At 41.7% G+C, this 15,781-nt stretch overlaps 1 long non-coding RNA gene across 1 annotated transcript in view; it reads left to right on the top strand.

The window, feature by feature from the left end:
* Positions 1-15,781, top strand: part of LOC139802940 (uncharacterized) — a 58,515-nt gene that overhangs the window by 30,063 nt on the left and 12,671 nt on the right. Inside the window, exon 2 of the long non-coding RNA XR_011728825.1 lies at positions 2,773-2,832. This is a non-coding gene — a long non-coding RNA (uncharacterized lncRNA). The remainder of the gene's footprint in view (positions 1-2,772; positions 2,833-15,781) is intronic.

Below are 15,781 nucleotides of genomic sequence, written 5' to 3'. Positions count from 1 at the left end.
CAAATAATGCCAGAGCAGCTGAGCTGCTGCAATCCCTGCTGGTGGAGAGTGGAAAGAGTCTGGCCCCTGAGGAGGGTGGATGACCAAAGCATATTTAGGCTGTGTCCTGGTGTGTATTTGGAAAGGGCGAGGATATTTACCCTTCTGCTGCAGTGGGTTTATCATCTCTTACGAAAGCCACCCCAACATGCAGGTCAGTTTTTTGCAGCATCCCCTAAGCTGTAACTTCAGAACAAAATAAGATGAACCAACCACAGTCTGCAACCACCTAATTGAAAGTTTCTGAGCCCAGCAGGCTCTGCTACCCCAAGTCTCTGGTGGAAACAGTATATTCCAAGCTTCCCCCAATTATAGCTACCAGCAGCACAAGCAGGAGCTCTCGCTCTCGGGTTTGGTCCTCCCACACACCCGATCCTCTCGGTTTTGTTGCCTCAGGATGGAGTTGCCTGGCAACAGGACTCGGCAGCTTCGGGAGACAAAAGCTATTATTGCTGTCACACAGATGTGCTAATGTGATTACTGACTGGGGAGGGGGGACACACGACAGGTCACATTTCAGATACCTGACTATTCCCAGGCAAGTGGTTTTTAAAAGGGAGAAAGGCAGAGGACTTGAAAGAGGTTACTTGAAAGGGAACCGAGATGGGGAGAGGAGGAGGAGGAGGCAGGTAGCTGCCAGGTACACCATGGACTAAGATAAATATGCTCAGAGATTTTTCCAGAAAAACAGTTTAATACAAAAAATAACAATAAATAGGATGGTGAGGTCTGGTTCAGGTTTGTTTTTTACTGAGCTCCTCTTGGATTCCTGCAGATGGACTGGATGCAGGTGGCTGCACATAGCTGATCCCAGTATTTAGTGATGTCTCATGGAAGAACTGTCCTGGAATGGAGCCTGTGGGTCTGGATGTGCTGGTGATCAAACAACTGGGTGAACAGAAGCTCCCAGGACCTTGCAGATGCTCCGCAAATACCAGCCTCCCTGGCTAATCACTTTTATGATGTTAATTTCACCAGCTTTATGCTAATTTGGCTCCAGACCAACTGGCAAAAGAAAACTTTTGTCCCTGCCACCTGGATTTTGTGGTTCAGGTGTATGTTTGGTGAGTGTGGGTCAGATAGGGCCACGACAGAGCGGTGGTTGTTTCCTTTTTCTAGTTTATTGAGAATCTGCAGGGTTACACTGACCAATTTGTATTTTGAGGTAGCTTTCCATTTATGTTACTTTTTAACCAGAACCAATAATAAAAAGAAATTTTTAAAAAGCACAAAAAAAAAACCAAACCAAAAACAAACAAACAAACAAAAAACCAAACCAACCCAAACAAACATTCCAGCCAGCCCTCTGGGTATCTGCTGAGCTGGTAGTGAAAGACTTTTATCTGGCTCTGCTAGTCTGTAAGAAGAGCTCTGGCTTCTCCTTCCAGGAGCTGTCAGATACTGAATGCAGTCCCTGTGCCTGGCTGCACTGTTGCAGCTCCATAAAACTGCACCAGCTCATTGTACTCAATATTGCAGGAGTGTTTTAACACTCCAGGGTATGAAGAGCTTGCCAGACCTGCCATGCTCATGCCATCTTTGACTGTGGATGGGGAGGTATAATGTGAAGGCATTTTTTTTTGTACATAGGTCTGGGGATAGCTATTTTTCATGGGTTGATAAGTTCAAATAGCTTATATGAGGGTGATCTTTACACTGCTGGTTTGGGACTGTGACCAGTGCATCAAATGCAGGATTTTAGTTGAAGTTCTACAAGGATCAGGGTTGTTTTTTAAGTTAAAGCCTTTCAACAAAAATCCACAAGGCAAAACAGGTTAATTTTCTTGATGCAGAAATTCCAACCCTGTAGCTGCACATTCACATTGAGCTGTACAGCTGACTATCTAGAAAAGACTTTTATCCAGGTTATGTACAGCTGAGGTTTGCCCAGGTTGTTGCCTGGGTTTTTTTCCCATTTTTACAATTTTTAACCAAATAAGTAATGGGTAATGCAACTGATGTATCCAAGCAAGTCTAGTAACGATTAGCAGGGCTGTGTAAAAGTAGAAGAAAATTATTATTTACATCATGTTTGTGCTATTTTGGTGAGTGTATAGAACTAGTATCCTTGCAATAGCACTGGCAGTGTTGTTGCAGTTTCTTTTGCTTGCTATTTATCCAGCTTAAGGTGTGATGTTCAGTGTAATGAGGCATGACAGATGCTAAAGAAAAAGCCCTCTCAGGAAAAAGGATAGCCCAGTACTATTTCCTCAGCAAAATGGCATTCTAATAGGTAGAGCATGAAACTCAGTTCCTTCTCTCTTAACACCTGAATTAACAGGAGATAGGTCAAGGCAGCAGTAACGAATGTCACCTGGGCCATACCTGAAATATAACTCATGCCTACAGCAAAATGCCAACAGAGTGTGTAAAGTGGGTATCTTGAGGGAAATTATTGTTTTCCACTTTTTTCCAGAGAAATTATATCTGTGTAAGATACAGAGATAGGTGAAGGAGCCTCTTGAGGCCTGGACGGGGAAAAAAAGCAATTGCAGTATTTTTTCTCCATTCCAGGACAGAATGAAGACTAGACCTTAAAAACATCCTTTGAAAATCAGAATAAGAGGACCACAACACAGCAGATCACTGGAGTATTCTCTTTTTTTTGGCTTGTGTTTTTTTTTGGCTTCTCTTTCAATTTGGAATGACTTGAAAGGAGAGAGATGTTTTCACTTTGGAAAAAAATAAATACACCTTGTCTTGAACTGAGATATTTGTCTCCTGAATTTTCAGGTGGGCCATCAAACCAAATTAAATCAGGAGAGTAACCATACAGCTTATCCAGCATGAGAGGTAAGTTCAAAAAGACCTCCTGTCTGCACATATATGATTTATATTTTAGTGCAGCTATTGGATGGAAATTAAGTAATTTGAAGTCTTACATACTGCAAAGTATTCTGTGTGGATGTCTCCAAATTAGAGAAATGTAAAAAAGGATCCCTGCTGTAACTAAACTTCCATCCAGAAGAGGGATTTGGTTTTAATTTTTCTTTTTCCCACATAGCTGTAGCTGTGTCTTGAGTTCTAGGCTCTGAAATAACCTTCAGATGGGTTGTCAGGTTTTACAATGTTGTCATATGTCTCTGGGAGTTGATAGGTGACAAAGAAAACAACATAAAAGGTCAATTAAAAATAAAAGAAGATGGCTTTTGGATAAATCAAAAATCTGAAAGTTGGAGCCCTAAGAAGTGAGTAGGAAACATGCCTGGCCTTAATGAAATATTTAAATAGAAAGGTTAAACTCAAGACCCGCTTCTATCCAGCAGTGAAAGAAGCTGAGAATCCCTGCTGAAGGGTTGCATCTGTTATGAAAATCATCTTCCAGCCATGGCTTCAGTTTCTTTTGCAGGAAATCAATTCCTTAGTAAAGCTACTTCTCACTTACAGTGTAAGATACAATAATAGACTAGGAGAAAAATGCATTTCTGGCACCTTTTGGCTTAACCTACTTGAAAATTAAGTTCTCCAGCTTCCAAAATGAGCAAACTTCTCTGCAAAAAGGGTTGCAAGAGGAAGTCAGACTGTTTGTAGAACACTGAGGAAATGTGATAAATTCACATTTCAAAATCTTCAGTTTATTCCACGGTTGCCACTCAGGCAAACTTCGCCTTCTCTTTAATAACCATTGTGCTTTGACAGGAATCAAGTACAGGCCTCAGGATTTGTCCATATAGCCTAACAAATCCTAGCAAATATTGATTAAAAGTGAAATGAAGCTAACAGGAACAGTAAAAGCTGGCTGCCTAATGCAAGTGATTTATTACACAACACTGTTTTTCCTTTGGCTGGTCTGCATGTAAGCTCTGAATAGTAGCCCTGAATTACAGGCATTATTCTTTTCAGTCACTGAACAAATTCTGGCTGATGCAAATACTTCTTACTGAAGGAACTGAGTCACAGTTTTGCAAATAAACTTTTTTCCAGCTTTAATTGCCTAAAAAAGGGAACATTTGTACATTATTTCTATCAGCGCCATCTGGTGATCTCCCTGCAAGGGCTCCTGCTCCCCAGGCAAATAACAAAGCCAACCAGCAGTTCATCTACAATGTGCTCCTCTGTGTTCCCCAGAGGTTTGTTCAAGTGTGAAATACAGGGTGATAATTTCAGCTTTATGAGTATCCACTTGCTGTAGAAAAATAGGAGGGAATTTTGTCCTGTCTGACAGTAGTGCTCTCTTTGCTTTTCTTATCTCAAAGATTTAAGTGCCTTTTTCTAAATCTAACATATAAATACCACACATCCTCTTCTGGGGGGCTGTTAACATCCTTGGCAATTTAAGCTAGAAAACAGGGATGAAGAGGAATAATCCATTGCAGTCTGTAGAGCAAAGCAGAGCTCAGCTCCCAGTTTTCCAGGCCTGTGCTCCAATCACCAATACATATTTGCTCTAGTAATTAATCTCTCCCACTGTTAATTCTGCACTGGTTTCTCTGTTCTGCTAATGAAATCAAAGTCAGCCTTACTGTGTAGAGAATGTACTGGAAGATTTCCTACCATAAAGCAGCCAGGTGTGCCATAGGATTATTTCAGAAGAGTACCAGGCATCCTTATTCCCTTAACATCCCTCTCCTCTGCATCCCACCTCCTTTAGAAGTTTAAGGAGAAATAAACAGTGAAGTTCACAACTCCTCCTCACAACTCCAGAAAAGAGGGATTGGTAGAAAAGCCAGTGATAGATTAGAAGAGGATGTTTTATGTCCAGGATGTCCCAGGCCTCTGTCTTCTCTCTTGCTTAATCATAGAAAAACAAGTTAGAGGCAGGAAATTTTCAACAAGCCCATGAGCATGAAGAGATGTACTATCTAGACGCCTACCTAGGATCAGTACAAAAAATTCAGGATAAGAAATTCAAGGAGAACTTAGCTTATAATAGAAATGTGGAGTAGCAGAAGTTCTGTGTGGATTTCAAGTGTAATTCAGCACATTTTGCCCTGCTGTGGCAGACCCTTTTTTTTTTATTTTTTTCCCCAAGTGTTTAACTCGCATCCTCCCTGTTCTTCTTTCCATGAGCCTCACTCCTACACTTTTTCATCTTTTTTTGTTTCATTATTCAGCAAAGCATTGCCATGGATGGTTTTGCAACCCCAAGGCTTATGTTAGAAGATCAGCTGTTTCAGGCAGTCCCAACATCACATGTACTTGTTTATTTTTTTAATTAGCACAATGTGTCTATAGTGAATCCTGAAGCTTAGATTGTTCCATCCCTTGTCTAGAAGACTCTGACACTGATTATACCAATGTGTGGGTGATGGTGGAGCTCCAGTAACCTTTTGCAGCACACTATCAGCCACCAAAATTACTTCATCCCAGTCAGCTTCCTATACTGCAAGAAGCAGAGCTGGCAAATAGTGTAGCTCATTTACTTCAAGATTCTTGTAAATCACAGAAAGAAATGCCCTTCTCTCTACTTCTACTTCTCTCTCACTGTAAGATAAATTAATTTTTCTTCCCCATTATCCTGTTTTCTTGCTTTTCAAGTTTTGAATGTGTCCCCAAGAGTATTAGGATTTTTTAATTTAATCAGAAATTTTAAATGAAAAAAAAACCCATATATATAATTTAGGATAACTGGCACTGTTTTTAAAAGACCATGGTGAGTTCCTTTTGGATGCAGCTTGTTTAAAATCAATAGAAAAGATTCATGTTAATTATTTTTTAGTTTAATTGCATGCAAATCATCGTTCCATTTTAGATACTTGTAAATAAGTTCTTCAAGTGGTTGATTATATTTAATAGGAGCATGAGAGTCCTATCCAGAGGCTGGAATGCAAGCTGTAATATGCAGAGTAATGAAAACACTCATACAGAAGGAGAAATTAAGATCATATTTAGTGTTTCTGCTTTCTTCAATTTATTTAACCCTACTCATACAAAATGTAGTGCAGTTGGGAAACTGTTTTCCAGAGAACAAAACTTTTTTCTCTTCAGCAGAACAATTCATCTTAAGCAATTTCAACACATTTTGAAAAATGCAGACATTTTTACATGTATACACAAAGAAAAAAGAAATGGAAATTTTTTCTGTTCCTTAATGTTGTGAAAAAAATTTAAAAATTAAAAAAATATCTACAAAACCCAAACAAAGCAAAGTAATTCAATATGCAGCTCATGTTTCTTCACGACACACATCTAGGAGTTTAGGTTGTGGATCCCAGGTGTGTTTGTACCTGCACAGCTGTGTACACTGAAGCTCTATGAACCTCTGAAAAACACTGTGCAGCTTAGGAACATTTTCAGCAGTGCATTTCCAGGATACTGATCAGTTATCATCATCATTATGAATCATAGAATCATAGAACTGGCTGGGTTGGAAGGGACCTCAGAGATCATCAAGTCCAACCCTTGACCCACCGCTGTGGTTGCTAAACCATGGCACTGAGTGCCACATCCAGGCTCTTTTTAAATATCTCCAGGGACAGAGAGTCCACCACTTCCCTGGGCAGCCCATTCCAATGCTTGATCACCCTCTCTGTAAAGAAATTTTTTCTAATATCTAACCTAAACTTCCCCTGGCACAACTTAAGACCATACCCTCTTGTCTTGTTGAAAGTCGTCTGGAAAAAGAGCCCAACCCCCCCCTGGCTCCAACCTCCTTTCAGGGAGTTGTAGAGAGTGATGAGGTCTCCCCTGAGCCTCCTCTTCTCCAGGCTGAACACCCCCAGCTCCCTCAGCCTTTCTTCATAAGGTCTGTGCTCGAGTCCTTTCACCAGCCCAGTTGCCTCCTTTGGACCTGCTCCAGGACCTTGATATCCTTCCTGAACTGAGGGGCCCAGAACTGGACACAGGACTCGAGGTGTGGCCTCACCAGGGCTGAGCACAGGGGCAAGTAGGACATCATTGCTCCTAACTCACAAGAATGTGTTCTTACCCGTTGGCTTAGTAAGCAAGTGGAGCTTACAAGGCCAGCCTGATCAAGCCATAGCAAGCAGTATCACATGGAATTTAATAGGCATTTAATTATGCTTATGCAAACAACCATCCCTCTGGCTGCTTTTTTCTCAGTGCCACAGATGATCTTTGCCACTCTGAACATTCCCCTGCTGCAGCTGAACCTCTGCTCGTGTGTCAGTCATTCTGCCAACACCAAGCTCCAAATCAGCACTGATGGTTTGGTGTTCTGTTCCACATTGAAACAAATCTAAATGGCAAAACCCTGACATCCTTTACACACTGGAATTCTTTGTTTTTAACCAGACTTCTCTGGGAGATCAGGAGGATCAGCTATAGCATGTCTTGCCCATTAAGTTGGTGCCATGCCTCCCAAATTTCCTTTTATGGATTAAAAACACTGCAGAACTTTAAAAAGTGACAATACAGATCCTTAACACAACCCTCATGCAGCATCACTCCAAGGCAAAAGTATTCTCTCAGCTGTTATTCCAAGTGATCTGCCAGGGTGCCTTTTGGGAAGGGATCTCACTGGTGAGTGCAACCCTATGTAAGCCCCAGGCACTCGGTGTTTATGCATTAAAAAATGAAATCTTTCCTCAAACCAATTGCATTTCGTGCTTTCTGCTGGTTTTTAGCCTGCTGCCTCCAACCATCAATTCAAGGTCCTTCCCAGAAGGGTGTAGGAAGGCCATGAATAAATGCCTGCTTGGTGTTTGCAGTGCTAAGTGGTATTGCCCAAGGAGAGCATTCAGCAGCAGTGCAGGGACTGAGTTAATTGCCCCTGTCTTCTACAATAAAGCAACTTTGCTAATCTGGAGAGAAGCTCCCAGGCCCACAGGAGTGGCCGATGGAGTTGCTTGTAATTGGGTGGAAGAGGGAGAGCAGGCTAAGTGTTCAGCTGGGCCATGTGGAAGCCCCATCCAATTTAACATAATAGCAGCCTGTAGAGTCTGAAAAACCCAATGCTGGAAAAGCTCATTTACATTTTAAATGAACCTGCTGATGCCTGTGGGCAATCTTGATGGTTAATAGCTGTATCAGTAAAACATACTATTCTTTTCTCCTCTCCAAAACAAACAAACAAATACATCTAAGGCATCAAAGCATCTCTTCTCTGGGTAGATGTTTTATCTCTACTATGAGATCTGCATTTTAAAGGCATTCCTAGGGCTTTTAAGTACTGTTAAAGTCCCTGCTATAGGCAGTGACACTGGATTTTTTTCTTTCCTCATTAAAAATCTAGACCAAAACAGCATCACTCACATACACAGAAGCCCTTCACAAAAATCACAGATTCCTTGTCCTCATCCCCACAGAGTACAACTGCACACTGACATCTTCTTGCAGAGGAAATACAATTCAATGTCACAGCACTTTCCTTAACACCTCACTATTCCCAAAAGCTACTTAAAGAAATAAATTCTACCAGTAATGGGGAGATGAACTCACTGTTTAGCAGGTTTCACTCCATGCAACTTGATTTCCAGACAAGATCATTGTGACTCCAAACACCCATCAGCTACATTAGCTCAGATGAGCAAGTGAAACTTTCACTGATTAAACTTTCAGTCAATGTACAGTGGTTGCCCAGACATTTGGCTGAAGGCATTTTGTGTTTTCTGTTCATCCTTAAGCTTCAGTTGCCTTTCTAGGCCACGCTGGTCTGTCTTCCACTGGCCAGATTTTCACTACACAGTCTCTCTCTGTGTCCTGTACTCTGTTTCCAACTTGCTGCCCTTTCCTTGAAGGGCTTCTGTGCTGCAGAGCAGTCATAGAGCAAAAAAGCATCAAATTGGCTTCCAAACACAGTCCATGGCCATCACCAGGAGAGATTTCAGAACTGCTGAGTGAGGGTTATGGAAAACTTCACATTTTGCTATTAGTCCAATACTGATAGCAAGGTGGAAAGGAGTAGCTCTGTGCATGGACAATTAAAGGTACAGATTTAGCTTCTCACATATACAAATGTGCCTATAACTAAATGAGATTACAGTCCCTATATGTCTGCAAAGTCACCACTGCCTTCAGTTCCCTCGGGTAAGATGTAGACTTAGGGAACAGAACACAGATTAACTATAGGCAGACTGAACCGTATCAGAGGATGGGGAGGGAATTAAAGGCGGTTGTGATGTTCCCTTTGGGGGTGATGAGAGCAACAGACCAAACCAAAACAGAAAAAGCTGCACAGCTCTCCAGATAACTAGATGCTAAAACATAGGGAAAGGGGATGCCAGCTTGCCATCCAGGTCCTTTCTTTGAGGGACCTTTGAAGTCCAACCTCAGGGCTGGTCCCATCCATTGTGCCAGCTCTCTGGCAACTTGCTACCATAAATGTCACCCTCTGAGTATCTGGGGTGAAGGAAGCATTTTTGAATGAAATTGCTCTGAATTTCTTGTGTCACAGTCAAGTGATTTTTCTAACATTTAGCACTCTGAAAGGCAAAGGTCAGCACAGCATTTTACCCAACAGTTGCTGCAGAAGACTGAGCTGACATCCTTTTAAGTGTGTCCAAAGACCACATACAAGCAAGTGTTCTGCCTTCTGGTAGAGACACAGCATGGCTGTGAGCTGCTGCTGAAACGAGAGGCTTTGGTCAGGCTGCATGACAGGAAACCAAGTGGGAAAATACTGGCTCCAGTTTCACTTGAGCCTCCCACAACAGATGGGTTGAACATTTTCGTAAGTCTTCTGAGCAGATGAGCTAAATGTTTTAGATCACATAAGTGCTGATTAGAGAGGCCTTGTGTGTGCATCCCTGTGCTAACGTGTCAACTTTGCCAAAGCAAGAAATCCAAGGTTGCTGTAGTTACAGAATTCAAATGGCAAGACAGAAGAAAGACTCTGAAAGACAAAAACCCAAGCCTGCCTCCTGGATTCTACTTTTCTATGGAGATGGGCTGAAATAGAATGGGAGTTCAGATGCAGGTTGAAGGGCTAAAATTGATTACACAGCAAATGATAGTTTGCTAAGAGGAAGGATTAGTGGACACCAGATGTGTGATCTTTGAGGAGAATCATTTATAAGACACCTATCTCCAGATAGTCTTAGAACTTATTTTCCCCAAAATACATTATTTAGCAGAGATTCCATATTGGAAACATCACCGGGAGCCCAGAATTTATTTAGAATAGAGGAAACATATAGGGTGACTATTAATTTGTAAGATGAAGCTTAAATGATTTGCAAAAATATTGTGTGACTTGGTTACCTTTAGCTGGCAATCTGTGATTTCCTAATCCCTCCTTTGTCCCTCTGCATGGTCTGCAGCATGCTCTCCCCAAGCTTCTAGCACTCCACTAGCAAAGCAAGACCATAACTTTGTTTTTTTTCCCAGTTACTGCTGATCTACAGGAGGTCTAGCACACTCGCCCACGGTCATGAGGATGGCAGGGCACTGGGATCCAGGCAGGAGTGTTTGTGGAGGTGGATGATGAGAGGACAGAGAACTCACCCACAAACTAAAGCCTTGGATAGGATGTAATCTGAGGAAACAAAATCCTCGAGAAACTGAAGGAATTAAAAATTGAACATTGAAAAGAAAGGAAGTAAACATGGTTTTGTTTATTACTCGGGACTCTGAGGCCAAAATAAAAGCTGTTTCACTGGATCTTTGCACTTGAGGCTCAGTTGGAGGGAGATGTCTTGTAACTTTTCTCCCTTGAATCCACATCCTCTTCCCTTTTCCCTGAGGTCTGCTGAGCTGATGTCCCTTTTCAGAAGGAGAGTTTTCTTCCTCGATTCTCTCCTTCTCTCTCAATTTATTTCTTGATCAGGAAGGTAGAAATTGGAGGAAACGTTCGTCTCAGCTGCGGAAATGTTCCTGAGAATGTAGTATCACATGCATTTGTCAGCCCTGTTCTCAATAGCTAAAGCAGAGAGGCTTCCATCACTTTTGCTATGGCAACCACTCCATGCACTTCAGTTAAACTTCACTTAACTTCTTTTCTTCTGATGATATTCGGCTGGATTTGTCCTTTCCATGGTCAAAAATCCTGCAGTAGCCACTCTGAATTCTGCCTGCATGGACAGAAATGGAAAGCTAAGCCAGTCCAGCCACTTTGACAGTGTAAACTGCCTAAATTAAAACATCTGCAATGTCTATACCCAGGCAAATAAATCCAAATTAATTCAATCTTACAGAGGAAGGTTTGTTTATTCATTACACACAGCAAAACTGTGAGTCAATTTGTAGACACCTGCGCTGGTATTGGCCTTCTGAAACTGCAATGTGAAAGTGGCAGCCCACGTTCAGAGCAAGCTAAAAACCTCTCTCTTCCATCTTCCAGACAAACAAAGAATAAAGGAGGAATCAATTTTAAGGTGTCTCCTTCTGGTTTTTTCAGGGGTGATGAGTCACCAGGGGTTCTTATTGAGATCTGACTTCCATCCCACTTCTGGTGCAGTCTCTTTCCAGATTTCTGAGGACAGGAAACTCTTCCTGCACTTGAAGCTCAGAGCTGTGTGTCAGCCCACTCCTCTGTACCTGTGTTACCCCTCTGCTCTGTCTTGTCCACAAGATATTACTAGTCAGGACCTTGCTGTCTTTTTACTAGGTACATGTCATTGAGATTTTGACTTGATCCTTTGAAGCCATCTTACTCAGAGGAGTGTGTAAAATTATCTGGTGCAACAGGAAAGAAATTTAGGCTTTATTTTGTCAGGAAAAAGCTATAAGCTTCTGAGTCTTGCTGTCAGCCTTTGAGGCAGGAGCTGCATTTCTGTTAATTCCCTTAGGGCCATCTGCATTTATTTCCTGCTTTGTTGCTAATTAATCTGTTTGTGCTATTTATACACTTGAACTGTCATAAGTCTGCATCTGATCCCAATTACTTCCCATTAAATTAGGAGGAACCTTGGGGAAATCAGGAATACTCCAGGGGGGTTCAGATGCAAGCCAAACTTCCAAAACCTTTCCCCCCAGTGAATTTTCTCTACTCCAGAGGGATCCAGGGAAAGCGTGCAGGCAGATTAAAAGCTAGGTATCAAACCCTTTGCAGTGCCTAGATCTAATCTGTTTTATTCATCAACCTTGTCAGTACTTTTAGTCTGCTCCTGCATGAAATTTTATCCAATAGTAAATAAATTTGCCCCAGGCTGCAGATTGGCAGCCTTTGGCCTGATGATATTTGTGAACAGAGACACACAAACTAAGACATAACCATGTATGTGTTCAGGTAGTGATAGGAGTAGGGGGAATGGATTCAAACTAGAGGAGGGTAGATGTAGATTTAGATTAGATGTTAGGAAGAAGTTCTTCACCATGAGGGTGGTGAGACACTGGAACAGGTTGCCCAGAGACATGGTAGAAGCTCCATCCCTAGAATTTTTTAAGGCCAGGCTGGACAGGGCTTTGAACAATCTGATCCAGTGGGAGGTGCCCCTGCCTATGGCAGGGGATTTGGAACTAGATCATCTTAAAGGTCCCTTCCAACACTGAAAATTCTATGATTCTAAGATTATACATACATATAGACATAATATGTATGCAAACCATTTCTGCAACTTCGCTCACATCTTGAATTGCACACATATAATGTTAACAGCTGCTGAGATAGTGAGATTCAGTGGCTTTGGGTCCTTAAGCAAGCAACTCTGAGTTGGCCAGAAGTCACTGGAAACAAGAATAGTGTGTGCATGTGCTGGTGCAATTTTCTTCCACATGACTTAGCCAGTGCTGAAGGGTTTCTGGTATTCCAGCTTTGGATTCCAAGCAGACACAGTGTCATCTAGAGGAGAAAGTATGGCCATGCACGTTGAGATATAAAGGGGATTTATTTTTATGGGAATAAATGTCCCAAATGAAACCAGTGTCCGTACAGATACAAACTTCAATTTTCCCTCCCTCATTATCTTTCTGAGTTGTGTGTCTGCATGTGCATGGGTCATGACATGAAGGTCTCTGGGGAAACTCCTTTGTGATAAACCATAAAGAATATCTCACTGATCTGGGTCATTCTATTGTCTCCTTATTTCCCTCCTCAGAAGCCTGGCAGGCTAACAATAACTTTTGATACTTCAGTGCCCAGTTTGAAATGCTGTAGAAATATCTTGGGTAGCAAATTATTCCTTTGTAATTGGAGATGAGAGCCAGCAGGAGCCAGAGGGAAGATGATTGGCTTACATTCAGGTTCTCCATCTCAAGGCCCTCCAATTTCTTCGCTTCTACTGTACAGGTAGGAGACAAGCTGTTATTTGTTGAGTACAATAGGGCTTGGAAGAAATGTGTTGGGTTTATATTAACCTCTTGTATTGAAAATCTTGGCAGAGTTAACTCAGTCCTGTAGATGCAGTAGATAAATGAAGTCTTGAGCGATTCCCTGCATGGGAGATTTTTCAATACTGATGTAGAATTAAAGTGCTGTTTTGCATGGGCATTTCAGGCAGCACAGAAAATGGTGCTGGTTTTGGTCAAAGTTTCCCTTTGCACATCCCTGCTGTGCAACCTCTTCTACTTTTGGAGAGCTGGTACAATTTGTCCCCAAAGATGGCTATACCTGCTTTACAAGGCACCCAGACATTTCCCTGGCATTTATACTTGCCAATCATGGGCATTATGAGAACATTAAACACAGTCATCCTGAGGTCAGCTGCTTGATTTTGTGTGAGGATTTCATGCTGTGTAGGAGGGGAAAATGAGGAATAACAATAACACAGCTTTAAAATATGTTCTTCAGCTAAAGGAGTCTAAGAACAGTTCCAGAAAAGCTGGCATTGAGGGAGGCATTGACACAAGCCTGGCAGGAAAGGTGATCTCAGTCCAAAGTCAATTCTGCCCAGGTCATGGCAGATAAGCATCCATGAGCAGGAATAACTTTCATGAGTGATTTCTTCCACAATGTCAAACTCATTTTGAGATAATTTTTTCAGACAAAACAGCTGCTCCCAGGCTTTGGAAACAGCTATTTAGCTACTACCTGATGGGGAAAAAAGGAGGGTTTAAGGGCCATTGTTTAAAGGTATTTGTTTAAAACAAGTAATTAAAGTTGTCCTAGGACATGTCAGAACCACAAGAAACATACAAAGATCACAAGGACCCCACATGGTTTAAGAATGACATTAAAGAATGTGGCTCCACTGGGACAAACAAAATCAAAGAGAAGTAGAGAGTACCCTTGACAAAAACATTTCATTTGAGGCAGCTGCCAGGGGTTCTGCATTACAGAGTTAGGTGGCTGGATAAGTATTTGCATATATCAATATAAACAAACCCTTTCCTTTTTAAAGATCCAGACAACATCCTTCTGGGTGCAGCCCAAATCACCATTTTAATCATATTCTCACTTAAATAGTTCGCTCATTTCTGACACTGAAGGTCTGTGGCTATAAAGTAAGATATTACATTACATTTTAAAAAATAATAAATATATATTAGGTAGGCATAAAGCTTCATAGGCAGGTAGTCCCTTCTAGGTCAACATTCATGGGACAGTTAGAGCTACATTTTGTGTTGCATTCAGATTCAGGAGATCTAAATCCAATGCCCTAGATCAGTTCAGTGTCCTGACCCAACCAAACCTTGTGTGTATCCAAGTAATGGATCAGTATCAGTGCTGCTGTGCGTGGGAGCATGGGTTATCATATCTTGCAGTGTCAGCTTAGGTCCCAGCATTATGGAAATATGTTGTGTCAGCTCAGGTGCTAAGAGGTAACCTATATACATAAATATGATTTGCCAGCATTTTCTGCACTGTTTCTGACATGCTGAACAGTCAGGGACACTCCTGAAAAATGTGGAAGCTGCATGTCTTCTGCCCTTCTTGAGAAGGAAGGGAGATGCTTCTGGCATGTTCATCACAAGCCACTCAGCTGTGTCAGTAGGAACACTTAACATCTTCATAAGACATTGGAAACAGCACTGTCTGGTGTAACTTCCTCACAGGCAATCGAACAGGAAGCACAAGACAGGAGTAGAAAGACTTGTCTGTACTAAAACTACTTCTTTCCCTACTTCTGAAATATGTGGTCACCCTCCATTTGTGTCAACATAGCCAGTAAACCCATAGCAACCACTCAGTATTGTCCTGTGTAGCAAGGAATTCCCATGTGTAGCAAGATTTTAATAAACAGTGACAAAAGGAGGGACAAAATGCAGTCATTGGCACACTCAGGTAGCAGAGAAAGGGGGAAAAAAAGAGAGTAGTGATAAAGCTTTATCACTTCTTTCCTGCAGAAGAAATTCAAATGCACTCTACCCTATCAGTTTCAAGCAGACAGATGACAGATGCTCTCAGACTAGAAAGGCTCGATAATATTGCATTAATATGATGACTTCTTTAGAGAGGATAACATTTCAACTATTTAAATCACTTGCTTTATCCTGGCTCATTGTTAACGACCTACTTTATCACCATCAGCAACCCAAATAGTAATGTTCTCCCTGGATTTTGTAATCAAGAATTGATTTGCAGACTGAGCTCAGCCTTGTTGCCATTAATGGAATCGTGGTTGGAGATGAGGAGTATCTTCCAGGCTCTTCATTTGTTCTTCCTCCTTTAAAAGATAGTGAGAAATAGATCAGTACCACCTCACTAGTACATACCTGGGATCTCCCTTGCTGCAAATAAGCCTATGAATGCTTCTGAGATGAAACCTTATGAAAGTTCCAGTCTCTGAGGAATTGCTGACAGACTACAAGTAGTTGACCCTGTCAATGGCTTCTGCCTAGTATGAAGAGCTGGGAAAACCTCTTCCTAGAAGGCAAAAAAAAAAAATCTTTTTGCACCACTGAGTGCAAAAATATCCTTATAGCTGCACTGATTGCTGGGCCCTTCGGGAGTTCAGGTTGCTTGGCCATGGTGTATGCACCAGATGCCACACTGCTTCTTGATGAAGATGCAGCTGAAGTTTCA

This window comes from Heliangelus exortis, chromosome 15, assembly GCF_036169615.1.
Source record: "Heliangelus exortis chromosome 15, bHelExo1.hap1, whole genome shotgun sequence".
In the NCBI taxonomy this organism is placed as follows: domain Eukaryota; kingdom Metazoa; phylum Chordata; class Aves; order Apodiformes; family Trochilidae; genus Heliangelus; species Heliangelus exortis.
The sequence above is the reverse complement of the archived record's forward strand: the minus strand, read 5'-3'. Positions and strand labels throughout refer to the sequence as shown.